Genomic DNA, 5,216 nt, shown 5'->3' on the forward strand with positions numbered 1-5,216 from the left:
GTCTCCTGTCGTCCCTGAGGACAGCATCAGTGGCATCAGATAGGGGTTGGGGCTGGGTGACCTGCTGGTCCTCAGCCATCACCTCATCCACAGCTCTCTGCTTAGCAGACAGGCAGAGGGAATAGATGGAAGGTACAGGTAAACACTGCATGTGGCCACCGCAAGGACACCCCAGAGCCTGGGAAACGGACAGGGACATCGTAAAACCAACACATAATGGACGAGTGCAGAGAGAGGCAAAACCAGTCAGAAGAAGTAGCATGGTGCCTAGCCCAGGGACACCGGACTTAAGGTATTTTTGTTCATTTGTTTTGTTTTTGGAGACGGGCTCTCTCTCTGTCACCCAGGCTGGAGTGCAGTGGCACACTCACTGCTCCCTGCAGTCTCAACCGCCTAGGCTTAAGCGATCCTCCCACCTCAGCCTCCTTAGGAGTAGCTGGGACTACAGGTGTGCACCACCACACCCAGTTAATTTTTTGTATTTTTTTGTAGAGACGGGGTTTCGCCATGTTGCCCAGGCTGATCTGCAACTCCTAGGCTCAAGCAATCTGCCCGCCTCGGCCTCCCAAAGTGTAGGGATTACAGGCGTGAGGCACCACACCTGGTTGACCTAAGGTATTAACTAAAGAAAGCAGGTGATTCTCAGGGGGGGCCTATGAAAGCAGCCTGCTTAGAGGAAGGGAACATACCATGAAGGCGTTGTCTTCTGAGACTCAGTCCAGGAGAAGCAGGTCTTTTAGACCCAATGACAACGCTCCCTAGTGTGCAGATGCATCTCTCTGACTACAAAAGGCAGTGTGGTTGTGATATTTTATATATACGGTTTTTGTGATTGTTGTTTTTGGGGTAGGGTCTCTGTCACCCAGGCTGGAGTGCAGTCGTAAGAACATGGCTCACTGCAGCCTCAAATTCCCAGTTTCAAGCAATCCTCCCACCTCAGCTTCCTGAGTAGCTGTAACTACAGGCATGTACCACCTGGCTAATTTCTCACATTTTTTTGTAGAGACTGGGTCTCACTGTGTTGGCCACGCTGGTCTCAAACTCCTGGGCTTAGGCAATCCTCCTGCCTCGGCCTCCCTCAGTAGTGGGGTTACAGGCGTGAACCACTGCACCAAGCCCGTATTTTGTTTTTTGTCCACAGTTCCTGGCTTATAACTCCCATGGCCCTTGTTACAGTAAACACGATCTCACTCTCTTGACATTCTTCTACCCTCCTTTCACCTGCCCACAGCAGGACTCTAATCTGATTCTGGGTCTAATCTCATTGCAGAGAGGATCCTGCCGGATACCCTGGAGGAAGGAACGCTACACAGAGCGGCAGAGAAGAGTTTGAACAGACAGGCCTTGCTGGGTTTAGATCTCTTTTTGTCCAATCCCATTTTGACACAGTTGTCCATGCTTCAATCATACTTATCCAATGAGGTTTCCATAACAGGCCTGAGAGGACCGGGTTCAGGAGCTTCCAGACAGCTGAGCAGGTGGAGGTTCCTGGAGGGTGGTGTGCCAGGGAGAGTGCGGAAGCTCCGCCCCTTGCCCCATACCTTGCCCTATGCGTTCCTTCATCTGCATCCTTTAGTTTTTTTTTTTTTTTTTTTTGAGATGGAGTCTCGCTGTTGTCGCCCAGGCTGCAGGGCAATGGCACGCGATCTCAGCCCACTGCAACTTCCACCTCCCAGGTTCAAGCGATTCTCCTGCCTCATCCTCCTGAGTAGCTGGGATTACAGGCACCTATGTATCAGCCACCATGCCCAGGTAATTTTTGTATTTTCAGTAGAGACGGGGTTTCACCATGTTGGCCAGGCTAGTCTTGAACTCCTGACCTCAGGTGATCCACCCACCTCAGCCTCCCAAAGTGTTGGGATTACAGGCGTGAGCCACTGTGCCTGGCCTGTATCCTTTATAGTATCTTTTATAAACAACCAATCAGTAAATGTGTTACTCTGACTTCTGTGAGCTGCTCTAGCAAATTAATCAAATCCACAGAGGGGTCATGGGAACCCCAACTTGAAGCCTGTCGGTCAGAAGTTCCAGAGTCCCGGACTTGTGACTGGTGTCTGAAGTGGGCAAGTCTTGGGGACCGAGCCCCCAGCCTGTGGGATCTGATGCTGTCTCCACGTAGATAGCAATGGAAGTGAATTGGCGGACCCTCGGCTGGTGTCTGCTGCAGAGCTCATTGCTTGCTTGGTGGTGGAGAGAAGTCTCCCTCCACATGTGGTCACAGCATCTTCTGTCTGTGTTGATTGCTTTTGGTGTTGATCGAGAGAACAGGAAAAAGCACATTGAATGGCATTCTTTTTCCCCATATTCAAAGTGGTGTAATTGTTAGGAGGTGGGTTTGGAAATCCCAGTGGGGTGACCTTGGCCAAATTACCTTTCTGGCCTCAGTTTCATTGTCTATAAAATGGGATCCTCTCAAGCACTCCTATCTCTTCCTGGAGTGCTTGAGAGGATTCAATGAGAAAATTTATGGAAAGTGTTTACTTCAGTGCATGGCACATAGTAAAAGCTCAAAAAGGTCTCAATGATGAAGATGACAATAATCTTGCTTCTAGGTTGTCATGTGGCAGGCAACAGCTGTGCAGATCCTAATAATCTACTCTGGGTGACAGTTTAACACAGGGGTTGGCAAACGTGGCCCACTTCCTATTTTTATAAATAAAGTTTTATTGAAACATGGCCATGGTCATTCATTTATGTATCATACTGCACTGGTAGAGTTGAGTGGTGGTAATGAGACACCTATGGTCAATAAAGCCCTTTAGAGAAGAAAAGATTTACTATTTGGCCCTTTACAGAAAAAGTCTGTCCTCCTGTCTTCATTCATTAGTAGACAACCAGCTGGTTCCTGGACTTCCCTGAGGAAAGTGCTATATTAAGCAGTTGTGGGTATGAAGTCTGAGCTTCAACACTTGCTCTGTGACCTTGGGCAAGTTACTTACCTACTCTGGACTCATCATTTTCACAGGTATAACAGGAGTGATGACATGGTGGGGATGAAGTGGGCTATTGTCTGGACCACGTTTTGCATAGGGTCTGATGGCCAGGAAGGACTCTATACAAAGTAGTTACTATTATTAGCTATTATATTTCAACTGATGAAAGGTACAGAGAAACTCCCAGGAAGAGGGTCTCTTTAAAGAACACCCAGCAGTAATCCCATACATAGCCAACAAGATATGTGGACGTCAAAAGTAAGTGCTCCCATGCAACATACCCAGTAAATTAATGATTCCACTTCCTTTTCAGTCAAAGCAGTGGATCAGAATTTGAAAAGGAGTAAAGGTCAAGGCCATGAGGTCTAACTAACATGGTAGCATCAGTGCCTGGCCCATAGTAGGCCCCCAGTGTCTGCTGGCTGAATGGATGGAGACTGGTTGTTTAACTGTAACACCATACTCTCTGATGATAAGACCACAGTTAGCCAGAAGATAAAGTTTCTGCCTCCAATATTTTTGGGTCCTAGAAAGGAAAACCGTGTGCTAAAGATGATAGGAAACTCAAAACAAGGACCTGCTAATGCTTCCCCCAACTGGACAGAGGCATTGCAACGGATCCCTGGGCAACAGATGGCAAAGAAAAATGTTTAAAAACAAAAGCAGGCACATAAGGTCATGAATTGGCCCAAAATAACCTGGGACACTGAGCAGACGGACGCAAGCAGCACACCTGATGGAAATGAGGCCAAGCTGATGAACTGAAATAGCCTCACCAGTGCCCTCCGTCCTGCTTTAGGAGGCCTCAGGATGGAAAAGAGGCATGCATTAGTATTATCAGGTTTAAGTTTCCTCACATCCTTAGTGGATTGCTTTCATTCCTAAGTCCCTAAAAAATTGGATACCACTCCACTTACCAGGAGCACGCTTTGGAATGCAGATCTGGAAGCTATTTTTTCCCTCCAGACATTTCATGACTTTGGTTTCTACAACAGCAGGCGATGGTGACACTGCCAAGTTTCAAGAGAAGGGCACCTTATCTGCAAAGTCACGAATCCAAGGATCCACATGGGCTCCCACTGGCAAGGGCGGAAGGAAGTTGTTTGTCTTAGCTTCTTGAAAGATCAGAAGAAGACTGGGAGGTTTGGGTATACAGGTACGTCATTGTACCGTGGTGCAACCCCCAGGGGAAAGACAGCTGCTAGCTTCTCAGAATCAGTAGTGGGTGGGGGCTGTGTAGCAGAGCGTCATAGTAAATGCCCATTTGGTTGCAATGAACAGAAACTCAAACCAGCTAAAGCAAAAAGGGGGCATCTATAGGGAAGAAAAGCCAGCTCCTGACATCCAAGCCTGACTCTTCAGCTTTGCTTAGCCACTGATTCTCTGACCCTCCTCATTTCCTTCCAGTAAACTCTCTTTCTGTTTAAGTTAGCCACAGGAGGTATCTGTTGTTTACAACCAAGGGATCTTGAGTGATACAAAGGGTCCTAGTGGAACCCAAGGGCAGGCATTGGAACTGGCCTTCACAAGGAAGGGAACTGGGAATAGAAAGTCTTTGGGAATCAAGGTAACTTTCTCCTGGGTCAGCTGGGAATGCATTCAGCTTCAAATAGCAGAAAACTCAATGTGAGTAGATTGTAAAAATTTGGAGCTCCTCCCGCACCGACTCTGGCTTTATCTGATAGGATATTAACAAACACAAGGCAAGTAGAGACTTGAAAAGTGCTTGTGTATTGGGGCTTGTTATCACCTGCTGCTCTTGGGAACCTGTGGCCACCACATGTGAATGAGCCTAGTCCAGTCGGCTGAAGAATGAGTGGGCCTGCTGAGCAGAGACAAAGTGTGGCAGTGGAAGGCCTCTCTAGACCAGGTTTCTCAACCTCAGTGCTATTGACATTTTAGATCAAATAATTCTTTGTTGTGGGGAGTTCTTTTATCCATTGTAGAATGTTTAGCAGCACCTTTGGCCTCTACCTCTAGACGGGCACCTATACTTCCTTTGTTGTGACAACTAAAATTATGTCCAAACATGGCCAAAGTTCTCTTGCGCAGCAAAATTGCTCCTTGTTGAGAACTACTGCCTTAACCCAACTTGCCTGCCAAGGCCAGGTGTATGAAAGAGGCCATTCTAAATCATCCAGCCCCAGCCAAGACAGTCCAGACAGGACAAGTGTGCACTTGATCCATGGAATCAAAAGAAATAATAAATATTTGTCATTTTAAGTCACTCAGTTTTGGGTGGTTTGTTCCACAGCACAAATACATAGATCTGACTACAGTGGC

Source organism: Macaca nemestrina, chromosome 1 (genome assembly GCF_043159975.1).
Source record: "Macaca nemestrina isolate mMacNem1 chromosome 1, mMacNem.hap1, whole genome shotgun sequence".
NCBI lineage: Eukaryota > Metazoa > Chordata > Mammalia > Primates > Cercopithecidae > Macaca > Macaca nemestrina.